This window comes from Pteropus medius, unplaced genomic scaffold, assembly GCF_902729225.1.
Source record: "Pteropus medius unplaced genomic scaffold, Ma_sr-lr_union100, whole genome shotgun sequence".
Lineage (NCBI taxonomy): Eukaryota > Metazoa > Chordata > Mammalia > Chiroptera > Pteropodidae > Pteropus > Pteropus medius.
This window is the reverse complement of record NW_024345479.1, coordinates 3,533,130-3,546,020: the sequence shown is the minus strand read 5'-3', so window position 1 is coordinate 3,546,020 and position 12,891 is coordinate 3,533,130. Positions and strand designations below refer to the sequence as shown.

General features: G+C 46.4%; 2 non-coding genes across 2 annotated transcripts; both read right to left on the bottom strand.

Moving 5' to 3' along the window:
• Positions 1-5,816: 5,816 nt before the first annotated feature.
• Positions 5,817-5,945, bottom strand: LOC120611335 (small nucleolar RNA SNORA1). The gene has a single exon (XR_005655131.1). It is a non-coding gene; the product is annotated as a small nucleolar RNA SNORA1 (small nucleolar RNA).
• A 5,906-nt stretch (positions 5,946-11,851) lies between these two features.
• On the bottom strand, positions 11,852-11,958 carry LOC120611332 (U6 spliceosomal RNA). Its single transcript, XR_005655128.1, has one exon. It is a non-coding gene; the product is annotated as a U6 spliceosomal RNA (small nuclear RNA).
• Positions 11,959-12,891: the final 933 nt, after the last annotated feature.

Below are 12,891 nucleotides of genomic sequence, written 5' to 3'. Positions count from 1 at the left end.
AAGGTGACACCTCGTGCCTAGTTCAAATACATTCATTGCTCTTGAGTGTCTAGAGGAAAAATCCAAACTCTTCAACCAGGCAGAAAACTATGTGGTCTCTGTCCTGCCCTGGCATAGCCCTGGCATAGAGTGTTGACCCCTCCCCGCCCCTCAGTTAGGGCTGTGCCCTCACCCCTAACCACCCAAATCAGTGAGTGTCCAAGGAAAAGTGGGAGGGACCAGAAGGGACTAGAGCATGGTCCTCAGCCCCTGGGGCTGTGAACCGGTACCGGTCCGTGGCCTGTTAGGAACTGGGCTGTGCAGTACGAGTTGAGTGGCAGGCGAGCAAGCGAAGCTTCATCTGTATTTGCAGCCTCTCCCCAGCGCTAGCACCACCTCAGCTGCACCCCAGATCATCAGGCGTTAGATTCTCAGAGGAGCACTGGTCCCTGGTGCCCCAAAATGGGGACTCCTGGGCTAGAGAACAGGGCAAGCTGCAGTTTCTCCTGCTCCCCCATCACCTAGGCTGAGCCCAGCTGTCATTTCAAAGCTGTGCGATCCTGGTCAAGTGCCTTACGCCTGTGTTCAGAGACCTCATCCTCTCATTTAGCTTCTTATGTGTCTCAGAGGAGAATGTATGTGGAGTGTCCAGGCTCCTGAATTCGTCAGTTGTCTCCTAGCCCCTGACCCCACCCGACTGTAACAGCAGGCCTCAGGCTCTGCCTTGGTTTGGTGGATGTCCTAAGAGCAAGTCATGCTTTCTTTGGGGGGTCGCAAGAACAGAGGGGACCCCTGAGCTATGGCAGCCCAATCCTAGTCCTTTTTACCCCTCCCCCAGCCCCAGGAGAAGAGTGGTGGCCCACATTTCCAGTTTATTTCTAGAGAGTGTTAAAATGAACACATTTGCCCTGACACTACATACTAGAAATAACCTATCAGGCTCCCCGAGAATCCGGCAGTGGCTGGGGCCCAGCTCAGCAGTGATAAATGACAGCGGCAGACACTACTTAGCAGCCCACGTTCCTGCAGGTTGCCAGTGCACTCAACTTCTGCCCACCTTCACTCTTCGGAGAGCGTTCACTGGGTCAGGAAACCCCTTCTCTGGGAGACCCAGATATCCCCGACCACTCCCAGAAGCTGCCCAGGTAGTCTGGGAGAGGGCGGCAGGTCCCCTTTGCTGGTGTCTCCTCCCTGCCAGGTAACAACTTCCCCAGGACAGCTGGTCCAGGACCACCCCCCGCACAGAAAGCCCTCTTAAGTTTCCACTAACATCTCTCCTGCTTCTGCACCGCCCCGCCCCCGCAAAGCCATCGCACTGGGGCAGGCACCCTGAATTTAGTTTTATCCCCTAACTTTAAACTTCCAAAGAGAAAGGCAGGCGGAGTGGAGAGCAGGAAGAGGCCCACCCTTAGATCCAGACAGGAGGTGCCTCAGCCAGCGCCCGCCCCACGGGGCTGGAAATCAGTGGGGTTGAGGGAATGTGGTACCCGACTCCTCATGGACAACATTCTGGGTATCTAGGACCCTGGAATTCCTGACCAAATTGCTTCTAGATTACAGTGCAGGTATTTCCCAGGCACACCTTGTCATTGACTGTGCCTGCCAGTGTGTGTAGCCCCTCCCAATGCATTGGCCTAGGGCCAGGTCTCCCTACACTGGGGAAGAACTTAAAGGATTCTGAGAATTCTAGATTCAAACCTGGCCTTTCAGGTCACAATGAAGATATATTTTGTCAAGGTTGGAAGATAAAACATATTTAAGTTGTTAGTTTGGTTTAAGTCTTTAAGTATTAAACATGATATATGGGTCTGCATTTGTATTCCTGTCCTGAGCCCTCCGAGTGTTGGGGGGCAGGCCTGGGAAGGTTCCTTGTGTCATGCTTCTGAAGGGTGTATGTGCGTGTGCGGTGGGGTGACCTTCATTGTGCCCTCCTGGGAAGGATAAGTAAGAATGGGGATGAGAAGGAAGCTAAGCCGGTGCCAGTTTAGCAGAAACTTCTTGGCTGATGGGGGAAGCCACCTCACCTAGGACCCCTGGAGAGAGAGAAGGTGAGATGTGGCACGGGCAGGTCACATTTGCCTGCCCTCCCTTCTCTGCCACTTAGCAAGGTACTCCAGACTCAAGGCAGCCTCTCTCTTCCAAGCTAGGCCATCAGAGGCCAGCGCACTCCCCTCCACTGTCTGTGAGGCAGGGACAAGCACTGGACTAAGGCAGAAGGTATGAGTTCTGGGCCTGGCTCTGCCACTTATTCCCTTCCTCTGGTTCAGCCTCTATAGAGTGAGCACAGTGATAATGGCCCAGCTCCCTCAGTTTCCCTCCATTGTTAAAGGAGATAGTGGGACTTGGCATCGTCCAAGCAATGGAGCACCAGACAAGGGTGACTTCAGATGACCCGGGGAGGAGCTCTGCTGTCCCCACCCCTGGGGCCTCCCAGTGCAGCAAGTCCTCGCTGAGCGAGGGAAGCAGGACTCCTGCGCAGGTGTGCAGACGCAGTTGGTGCCCCACGTTTCCCAACGCTTTTGCCAAGTAAAGGAGGATACGAAGCATCTTCACAAAGCATGGGAGGCTCAGGCATTGGTCAAAGGGCGGGGTTCAGCACCCCTCAGCTCTGTGGTCCCCTGCACCATCCATCAGTCCCTGAGACAAAACACAGCCTCTTTACGTCTTTAACTGTCTGATCCCCTCCCCAGTTAAGGAGCCTCTGGCTGTGGGGAGTTCCAGCTCCATCCACCTCAGACACACAGAGAAACCTGGCTAAAAGGGCCAGAAAATTCAGGAAGGGCGGGAAACCCAGGCTGGCAAAGAGGATGGTAGAGGGGGCAGAAACGGGTACTTGTCTCAGGCGTGAACTTCATCGCGTGCTCTGGCACCGACACGGGGTGGCCCGGAGTGGAAGGTGGCTGGGGCGCGTGGTGGTGACAGCCGGCTTCGCAAGAGCCTGGAGGGCAGAGCCGCGCCGCAAAACTGGGCAGCTCGGGTGCAGCTAGCCGGGTGGCCGCGGGGCGGAGCCCGAGGACCAGAGATGGCGGAGCGCCACTGTAGGGCTGGAGGGACTCGGCGCGCCGCGTCCTTGGTCGCCCCTGCCCGGAGCCGCGCGGTACCCCGTCAGCTGCTGGTGGGTAAACTCTGCTGGGATGAGGGAGAGAGGGCTCGGGGGACCCCGGCGCCGGGGCGCGCCAACCGGCAGCCGGAGTTTCTGAGCCCTCTTTCTGCGTACACGAATGCGGGTCCCTCCCTGGGGCTCTGCCCAACCCAGGACCTTGGCGCCCAGCCTCTAGCCCTCCCCCTGCAGAGAGGGCAGACCCAGGGCGCCCCAACCCTGGACGGCCTTTCGCCCCTCTATCTCAATGGGCGTCCGGTGTGTCCTGGGATGACCATCTGGAAAAGGATGTCCTGATCGAGACGAGGATGGAACGGGGGCAGTATGGGCCCGAAGAGGGGAAAGGGGTGAGAACAAGAGGTGAGAAGGCAGGGATGTCTGCAGGTAGAAAAATTTAGAAGCCTCTGTCACGGAGAGAGGGTGTGGTGGCAGAATTCCCTTTCTAGGTTGTCAGTTTCTCCTTGTAGTTCTTTCAAACGACAACAGCGTAACATAAGGTTGTTTTTTTTTTATTCCCTCGTCACCCCTATTCAAAATAACGCATTGTTCATTGTTGGAAAATTAGAAAGCAAAACAACAATAACACATGGTTTTAAAAGTATGTGTACTATTCCATTGGAGCATAGGATGTTTAGATTTATAACCTTTAAAATATATTATAATCACACGGTAATGGAAATCCTTGAAGCATTGTCTGCATCTGATTTTTTTTAGGCTAAATTACTAAACATGAAATTATTAGATCTAATGCAACGGATTTCAAGCCTGGCTGCACATCCTGTTGCTCCAAGAAGTTTTACTAAAGATCATAACTCCAGTGGCCCAGTCATCACCGACCTTCACCACTCACTTCCAGACTCTACTAACTGAAACGGACTCAAACTGTCTACTCATTCAGACTATTTAACTTGTTCATACTTCATAATAACTTTATTTCTTAAGTATTACTCAAATAATACTGGTTTTTCTTTCTTCTCTAGTGGATTTTGCTCATTTGTAGTCTAAGAAAATGCCCATTTCATTCACATTTCCAAGTATATCAGTATGTGTTGTTCACTCATAATTATTTTTATTAACCCGGTAGCTGTTACTAAATCTCATTCTTAATTCTCAAAATTTATTTCTGTCTGAAGGCTACATTTTTTTTTTTGAAAACTGATAATATGAAATGTTGGAAAGGATATAGAACAATTGATCTCTCACACATTGCTGGTGGGAGTATACATTGGTACAACCACTTGGGAAACTATCAGTACCTATAAAACCAAAATTCTTATACCCTAGGACCAACGATTCCTCTCCTAGTCGTATTTCCAATAGAAATGAATGCACATGTTTCCCAAAGGACACATACAAGAATATTTGTAACATTCATTATTCATTATTATCAAAATATTGGATACTTCCCAAATGTCCATCAAGAGGAGAATGGATACATAAATTGTGGTGTGTTTACACAATGGCAATCAAAAGAATAGAGATACAAAAAAGAAAGTACTGCTACTTACAACCCAATGAATATAACAGACATAATACTGAGCAAAAGAAGACGTACTACATAATTAGTGACATCATTTATAGAAAGTTTTATGGTGATAGAAAACCAATTAGTGGTGACTGTTACAGAAAGGGGTATTGGCTGAGAGGGGTTCCAGTGGAGGCTTCTGGTGTGCTGGAAATGTTCTAAATTCACCAAGCTATACGTTTAAGATTTGTGCACTTGATTGTACATAATTATAGCTCAATACAAAGTAAAAAAGAAAAAAAGAAAAAGCACTTCTGTTTTGTAATATTTTCCCCAAATGTGAATTTCTTTCTCGTGAACTCTTTACTTCCTTCTTTTTGTTTCATATTTTATTAACAAATCTCATATGGTTATTTTTAAAAGTTTATTATTTCTAGAGTGAGCATAATTAAATAACACATGTTGTTTGGCCAGAACTGTCATGGCTGGCTTTTCCTAGGGTTTTCTCAATCATTGTTTGAGGATTATTATGAACCTTCTCTCAAATTAAGTTTTAAAAATGCAAATAGTAATTTTCTTATGTCACTATTTTTTTCTGAAGTATTTGTATTTAATTCCATATAATTTCCTTACAGATTATACAATCTATAAAGTAAAACAACAAAAGAAAGAGAAAGCAAAGCAAGATGCTTATGCCTGAAGCAGAGCAAGGCATAAGGTGAGTAGGGTTCCTTAAAATTTTTCATGTCAAAAGTACAATACAACTGTTAACTGCTAAATTTTATTTTATTCCCTCCACAGAAAACACTAGAGAAATACATGCTGACTTTCTACGAAAAGTGTAAAGGGATTTTTTTGTTATGTGTAACAGGCACAATTATTTAAAGTTAGTAATTTTTTTGTTTTAAATTTATTTTTTTAATTGAATAAATGATTTTAATTTTCTCCCTGTATACCTCCCCCTTAAAGTTAATAAATGTTTATTTAAGGAATTTCTCATGTTGTGATTCCTTCCACTGCCTTAGTTCCCCTTGAGTTTGAGTCTTAATCCCTTTTAAAATAATTTTTGCTCAGTCCACAGTTGTCATGTCAGTCAGTCCTATAATCATTGGGACCCAATTTCTTCAAGCAGTTTACTTTTGAGCCCTAAAAGTTAAATTGTAAGAAGTACTTTGCTATTTTGGCAAATGGCCTAAAATATATTATTCCTTAATTGTTTCTAATATTGAAAAGTCTTATTACATCCAGTTTTTACTTACTGAGCCTAGCAGAAAATGTTACAGGTCTCATTGTCACCACTGCAATAAACTTACTGTGATGGAAGCATAACTTGTGTCTCAATGTAGCCACATTATTATTTTGTTGTTTTTAATTGTGGTAAAATACACAGAACATAAAACTTATCATCTTAACCATTTTTAAGTGTAGTTATATACTTCTCCAAGCATCACCAGCATCCATTCCCAGAACTTTTTTCATCTACCCAAACTGAAATTTTTTACCCATTAAACAATAATACCCCATTCTCCTTTCCCCCCAGTCTCTGGCAACTACTGTTCTATTTTCCATCTTTATGAATTTGACTCCTCCAAGTGTCTGTGTGTAAGTGGAATCATACAGTATTTGACAGGATTTCGAAGAGGTCAGTGTTGCCTAAAATATGAGCGTTACATAGGGAGAAAAGTATGTTTTCAGACTCTTGAAAATCCTATTGGCCGCACTGAAAGAAAATAAAAATATTTTCTTATTTTTATAAGGTAGCAGAATACTTGAGGTGACTCTGATCTGTCCAGGGTGCTGATAACTCACAGGCCATCTGCCAAACAGATGGGAAAGAGTTCATACTTGTTATGATATTAGCTCCAGTGGCTTTATGGCTTCCAGTTTCAAGTAGAACTGAGGGTCCAGACTCTTCTCTCCCATTCCTCACCCTGAAGAAAATTAAGTTAGAGACATCCTATCTTGAACCCAATAGATTAGAATCCCAAGGAGCCTTGAAAAGAATTACAAAGCTCAAAATGAAGCACGACTACATAATACCTTGGATAAGAGTATATGAACATTGGGCTGAAATTTGAAAAGAATTATAGTAATAAATTCACAGTTCAGGATAATGGCAGCTCTGGGGGAGACCAAGAGAGCTGAACAAAGAAAGAGGATGCAGATAAATGCAAAATTATTGGTATCATTTTGGGTCTTAATTTGTGTTTGATTCATAGGCATTTATTTAAATATCACTTTAAGTCCTAGGTATATACCACGAGTATTTTTATATGCACCAAACATGCAATATAAAAGATAATGACGATTAATAATATTCCTTAAACAAATCTTGAAAGGAGTTATACCTAGGGAGGTATTAGCCTGCTGCTGGAAGAATCGGGCCACCCGAAGAAATAGAAGTGTCTGGTCTTTCATCTCCCACATCGTTTGTTACTATTGAAAACATGTGAATTGTTAATCTTACTATACTTTTATATTGAAAATAATTCTATATAAAAACTACACTATTTTATCAACCAGTTTAGAAATATCGCTTTGTCACTCTCCCATTTTATGAGACTATTTGACCCTAATTGCTCGTTTGGTACCGTATTGTCGTTTTCACTGCTAGGACTGTCTGAGCACTTCCTCGGAGCTACTCGAAAATAAGCAATTTTTGCATCATGATTATGTCCCTGGAAATTTTATCCCTGGATATCCATTCGCTATTTATGAGCTTCACAATGCAACAACCTATTGTATAAATTTTCACTTTTATTATAAAAATATAAAACAGACGATGTAGAGAGGACAGACGATGAACCTCTATATTTTCATCCCGCAGGCTTAACACTTATCAAACTTTTTGAGAACATATGTTTTTATTTCTCTGGAATAAATGCACAGGAATGCAATTGCTGAGTCCTATGTCAGTTGCACCGTCCAGATGTTTTTGCACGTGCAGACTACATATTACATATATTCTAAAACAGCAAGCATTCTGTAAACATCCTTCTGTGGCTTTCTTTTTATTTCTCCCTCCCCCCCCTTTTTTTTTTAACCTAATACTGTGTCTTTCCATTTGCTTATGTATAAGACTACATCATTCATCTTAACGGATTCATAATATGTTCCATCGCATGAACTTACGGAAACTGTGGCCTGCACTGAGCAAGACCCTCGGAAGCTGCTGCCATCATCCTCTCCCAAGATCAGTTGCTGCTGCTGCCCCACTCCTACACTGAGATAAACTCACGCCTGGAGTGTGTTCTCTAGCTTGTCACTTTTCCCCCCTTGTTACTTATCCACAATTACTTAGACTTAACTATAAGGACACTAATTTCTTTGCCCTCTATTCTTTATTTATCCTGTCTTGTTCTTTTGTGGCTTCATTATCTTTTCTTTCTGAGCATATCTTTAAATCATTTTTTTTTTTTTCAGAGAGAGCCTATGAGAGTTAAACTTTCTTAGGGTTTGCACATCCAAAAACGTCTTTACTTCGCCTCCTTACTTGAATGTTAGTTTGGATGCATTTAGGGTTTCAAGTTTAAAATTCTGGGCTGTCCTGGCTCTGCCAGTAGCTACACCTCCGTTCAGGTTCCAATTCCCTCTGGTGGTCAGACAAGGACCTGGAGCCCTGGCTTCATTACTGTGTACTCCACCGACAAAACACAATACCATTATCATACCATTATATCTAATAGCTCATGTCTGAACCTCTCCCCAGTGAAAAGGCCTCTGGCTGTGGGGGGGTCCCACCTCAGACACACAGAAAAACTTGGCTAAATGGGGCCAGCAAGTTCAGGAAAGGCAGGAAGTCCCGGGCTGACAAGGATGAAGGTTGAGGGGACAGAAATGGGCACCTGCCCCAGGAGTCACCTTCAGCGAGTGCTCTGGCACCAACATGGGCTTGCCGCCCGGGAAGGGAGCTGGGGACAGCCCGCTTCGCAGGAGCATCGGGGGGCAGAGCTGCGCCGCGCCGCCTGGCGGCTCGGGTGCAGCTGGCCCGGTGGCCGCGGGGCGGAGCCGGAGGACCAGGTACGCCGCGGGAACACCGGCCTTGGCCGGGCGGGAGAGACCCGGCACGCCGCGTCCTGGGTCACCTCTGCCCGGAGCGGCGTGGAGGCCCCCGGCTTCCTCGGGGCTGCCAGACTCAGGGCACGCGAAGAAGATGCGAGGGCCGCGGAAGAGATGCGGGGTCCGCGGCCATCTCCCGCTGGAATGCGGGAGGGAGGGCAAGGACACCCGGGCGTCCTGAGGAAGGGCTCAGGCACCTTACATGACTTTGCTTTCTAATCCTTGTAACAGCCTACATGGTGAATCCTACTGTCCCATTTTACAGGAGAGAAAAGGGGAAATCAAGACTCCTGCTCTTCCCGAGCCCAGGACTACTTCATCTTTCTGTATTGTTGTCTGTCTCGCTTCCTCACCAGAATACAAGTCCTGGGTGGCAGGGCCCTGCCATCTCCAGGGCCATAGACGATGCTGTTCCAGCTGTGATTCTAAGTGACAGAAGTCTGAACTCCCATTCTGAGTCAGGCCTGGAACGTGGTGGATGTGATTCAATGGAGGCTTTCAAAAGGATTTCTGGCCTGAAGGGTAGGTCGGGGTACTGTCAGAACTTGGAGGGCTTCTAGGACATGGCCCTTGGTACCGACACAGGGAGTGAGGCCTCAGGGGGTAGTAATGCTGAGACCATGCTAAGCTCGGCTCTCAACCTTTCCAGAGCCAAACATTCCTTACACACACACACACACACACACACACACACACACACACACACACAAATAATACACACACACACCTGAAGCACTTCCTCGGAAGCTCCAGACTTGCTCGCCAGAAGGGCCTACACGATACACGAAGCGCAGGTTGGCAGCCTTAAGGTTCCCCAGTCTCTGGCGCAAAGTTTCTTGAGGATGCTCGGAATGAGCAGCGAAGGAGTTCACTGGTCAAAACCTCTACATTGTAAATACACAACATCCTTCTTTTGCTCATATGCCGCCGGCGTGTTTTTTCGAAGGCGCGGTAAGGCGAAATTTCTACTTGTAAGGCGAGAGAGAAAGCAGTCACCAGTAGAAGCTTTCGCTTTACTCGTGGAGGGTGAGGCAGCAGCGCCAAATAAAAAGGCTGCCAGTGCAGGTAGGTATGCTCCTGCAGCAGAAACCCCAAAGTTTGCTTTTGCTGGAAGCCAGTTTCCGCGGAAAGGAGATCGTGCAAAGTTCCTGTTTCATCTCAATAAAGAAGCAGTCCGCCAGGCCCCTGCCCTTCCAGAATTGCCAGCAGGCTGGAAGCTGACATTATAGCTTCACCTACCGCGTACAGCGGTACCAGCAAAGTTTGTAGTCGCGTTTTGCCTTTTGTAGTCTTCACAGGGAGTGGGCCAGGCTTCTATCACTGTGCCCACCAGAGCAGACGTGGAGACAGTGGGAGGCAGGAACAGCTACTTAGCTACTTTCTCTACTTTCTTTCCTAGTGATATTTGATTAGTTGTTTTATTTTTACAATGAATATGTTATTTTTTCTTACAATGACTTATTTGATTTTTCAAAAAGGAAAAAACAGTGTGTGATTTGTCGTTCTCCCATCATATACAAATATACACACTTAGAAAAAGTATGTGTGTCTGTCAATGCACATGGGAAAATCTTGAGTCTTTATTATGAAAGTGTGAATGGTGTCACCTCCCAGTAGTTGGACAAAGAGTGGGGACAGGACTTCAGTGTTTTCTTTTGCACCCTTTAGAATTGCTTATATATTTTGCAAGAAGCTAGCACTTCTTTTAGATTTACAATAAATTTGAAAAAAAGTATTATATATATCATTCAGTGAGTCCACTTTTAGTTCTTATCCTAAAAGAACAAGCATATCTTGACAGATTCATGTGCAAGAATGTTGGCTGCAGCATGAGTTAGAGATCATTTAGAGATTGACAACCTAACCTCCCATTAATAAAAAATTGGCTAAGTAAGTTGTAATCTACTATCCCAATTAAATATAATACAGACTTCATAAATCATGTTTTCATATATCATTTGATAACAAGGGAAAATGATCTTGCTATAATGTTGAGTTTTAAAAGCAGGATACAAATTTAAATGCAGTAATTTATATATACTGGGTGATATACTATATGTCTCTGAGTGGTAGGTTAGGAGTAATTTAGAGTTTTCTTAATTTTGTTGTAAATTTTTTATCTGCAAGAGAAAAACAACAGTGATTTAATTACATTCAAAGAATATTTAATCCTGGAAAGGGGTCCATAGACCCTCCAACCCCTCCTCCATAAAATGTCAGTGGCTTGTGCCTCCAACCTTCGCCTTCACCTTTTCCTCCCAACTCCTCCTTTCCCTAATCCAACCACCTCTTGACCCTCAATCCTTTAATTTATGGGACTTGAGGAGCCTTTTCTGTCGTCATCCTATAGCCCACCCCCACCCCCACCCCCGGCATGTCTCTTAGTCATTTATTATATAACTATATAACTATATAACTATAAGTGGTAGAGGGCCGCCAAGATTGGGGCGCCATGGGAGAGGACTGAGGGCCACAGCCCTGGGTCAGGCGGCGCTCCGGTGCGGGTGTTGAGGGAGGAACCAGCATTCGTGGGCGCGGAGGAAGAGCGCGGGGAGTCTGGCTGCCCGCTTTTCCAGTCCCAGAGCCCGCTGCCCACTTCCCGTGATCTCCCTCCCGCATCCCAGCGGGTTTCCCGCCATCCAGTAACTGAGTCCGAGCTCCGAGTCCCCAGCGCCACTCCAAGTAGAGGCGACCCAGGGTGGCCCCCGCTCGGGCGTCTCTGGTCTCCAGCTCCGCCCCGCAGCCTCCAGGCCAGCTGCACCCAAGCCTCCCAGGTGGACGGCGTGGCTCTGCCCCCGACTTTCCAACGAAGCGGGCTGTCCCCACGCGTCCCCGCCACCTCCCATCCTGGGCCACCCCGTGTTGGTGCCAGAGCTCGCGCTGAAGCTGACGCCTGGGAGCGGGTACCCATTCCTGCACCCTCTGCCTTCCTTTTTGCCAGCCTCCGATTCCTGCCCTTCCAGAACTTTCTGGCCCCCGTTAGCCAGGTTTCTCTGCGTGACTGAGGTGTGTGGGACAGGAATTCCCCACAGCCGGAGGTTCTTTAATTGGAGAGGGGTGTTGGTCAGCTAAAAGGATACTGCGTTCTGTGCAGGGTTAGGGACGGATGGTGAGGGGGAACCACAGAGATGAGGGATCCCATTTCTTTTTTTATGATGGTGAAACTATTTTATTCTATATCATCAAAAATAATTAAGCAAATTTACAAATAACTCTAATAAGAATTCTGTGAAAAACAATTTGGAGAAAAAAATATGGAACGCTTCACGAATTTGCAGGTCATCCTTGCTCAGGGGCCATGCTAATCTCCTCTGTATCATTCCAGTTTTAGTATATGTGCTACAGAAGCCAGCACCAGGGATCCTATCTTTTGACAGGGAACTTAAGTTCCACGATCTGCTCTGTTCCTGCCCCAACTAAACTGTTAGGTAATTTTAGGAACTATTTTCGACTCCCACATACAGTTGGCAGGATTCCTGTCCCTCTCAGCCTTCCAAGCTCGATTCCATCTCCCAAAGGAGCCAGTCTGTCACCCATTGTCTGAGCTGGGTGGCATCGTACTTCTCACCCTAGAGATGAGGGAACTGAGACTCAGAGGTGTGACGACAGCAGATGACAGTGCCAGGCATAGAACTCAGGTCTCCTGTAGTATCCAGTGCTCTTTCCTCTACCCCTGACTTCCTCTGTGTGGGAGGTGTTGTGAAGCGGGGAGGGGGTCAGGTCCTATCTGGGCCCCCACAGGGCTGGCCGCAGGAAAGGTGGCCTTGGCCACACTTCCTTTCCCAAATGTCCAGTCTTCAGGGTAGCAGTTTCCGGGATAGTCCTAAAGTTTGGGGATATCTGAGTCTCTGAGGATTAAGAGGGAATGGGTATTGGCGCGCACACAGCCAGAGTTTGGAGATGCACTTATCATCACTGGGCAGCACCCTCAGCCATGATAACACATTTGTGGTCTGGTTCTGATTGACCTGCATTGGTCCACATACCCAAGAGGAAGTAAACGAAGGCAATACATCTATCCCACAGGCTCTCCTTTGTGAATTGATCTCTTTTGGGAAATTGGGTGCCCTCTTGCGGACAGCTGAGGAATTTCACTGTATCGTTTCTATCCTCCAAGTAGTTCCATGACCATTTCCACCTCACCCCCCATTCCATCGCCAACTCCATGTACAGGCGGTTTGAGGGGTCTCTTTATTAAGGATGAAAAGTCTTCTGGAATCTCAAGGCCGGATTTCAGCACATGAAATCCTAATATAGTCTAGACAAACATCTACAAAGCACTTACGTG